We start from the raw sequence: 1,627 nt of genomic DNA on the forward strand, positions 1-1,627 counted from the left end.
ATCCAAGTGGAAGAGTGTTAGATTATAGTGTCTAAGCTCATAACTAAATTGGTATAGAGTTGAAAATCGAAGCAAAGTCCTTATTGAGTTGTCCTTAGAACTAGTAATTGAGTAGAATGGCTTTTGGAGAGAGAGAGAGAGTGAGAGAGAGAGAGATGTAGATATATTGATGCATTATATGATTAATAAAAAACAATATATGATTCGTTAATATATTATGTGATAAATATATTAATTAAAAATAGTATTATTTAATTAATAATTAATTAGAATTAATTTTAGGATTGATTGGATTAACTAAAAGTGTAAGGACTTAAGTTGTAATTGTTGAAAACTTGAACAAGAGAATGATTCTAGATCCTTCCTAGTATGGCATAATTTTGTCTTGCCATTAGGGTTTCTAGAATGCTCCATGTGGATAAGTAGGAAACAGGATAAATACCATATTTGAAATAATATTATTTTATTTCAAATTACGGTTTCTAGGATTTTCCTTTCAACTATAAATAGGACCCTCTGGGTGCCTCATTTTCGTCCAACGTCACACACACAAGAAGAGCCGAAATTTTGCTCCTTATCCTTTCTCCTCAAGTCTTCTAATTGTTAGGGTTTGGGTACAAACCATTAGAGGCATTATGCTTTTGGTGCTTGCTTTCCAAGGCTTTTGAATAAGGATTTTATTTGGTTATTTTCTATAATAATCAAAAGGTACATAAACCCTAGTCCAATGTATATTTCGATTATTATATGGTTCTTTATGTTCACTGTTTTATTGCTATCAATTCGAGAAAACATAGATCCTTTATAGGTTGCATGTGCACTTAAGAGTTAAAATTTTCCGCTTCACATGTTTTGTTATAACCTATAAAACCTATCAAAAATCATCTAATCATCAATACAAAAGTGCCATCTCAGTCTACACCCTAAAATTCTCAAGGTGACCAAAAGTTAATTTGGTAAAAAATTCTAAGGTCAAAGTCAGCCCCAACCGACCTCCACGTCGTGGCCACCCATAGGCCATGTCGTGGCAACTACATGCAAAAACAGTCGTGGTGACACCAACCTCCACGTCGTGGCAAGCAGACTACCACATCGTGGAAACTAGACTACCAAGCTCTTAACCATTAACCCCATGAGCTACGAATCTCATATCTGAATCATCCCAACGTCTTGATGGATAAAGTTTCCAACTTCATCCATTAACACATCACAATAATCCAAGATCTCAACTCCTAAGCTCTTAATGGTTGCACCCATTGCATGGATACCAAACTAAGTCATGAAAGTCCCTTTTCTAACCACCACATGGTCCAGAAGTAAGATAAGGAACACAAAAGTTTTGGGGTTCACTCAAACTCCAAGAACAAGAAGATATTGACAAAAAAATCTCATAAAATGACCTAAAACTAGATTTAGAGATCTAATGAGCAAGGTGAATACTTTATACCTCCAAAAGACCTGAATTGTGATGAAGATGCAAGATCTAAGATGGAACCAAGCATACAAGCACTAAAATGTACTCCTTTTTCCTTCAACCTTCACAAAGTGGCTTCATACACTCAAATCACACATTTGGAGGCTAGCGTTTGCATAGGATATTATCTCAGAGGTGAAGGCTTCCAAATGA

The sequence above is a fragment of the Lactuca virosa genome, chromosome 5 (genome assembly GCF_052849685.1).
Source record: "Lactuca virosa cultivar CGN04683 chromosome 5, Lactuca_virosa_CGN04683_v6, whole genome shotgun sequence".
In the NCBI taxonomy this organism is placed as follows: domain Eukaryota; kingdom Viridiplantae; phylum Streptophyta; class Magnoliopsida; order Asterales; family Asteraceae; genus Lactuca; species Lactuca virosa.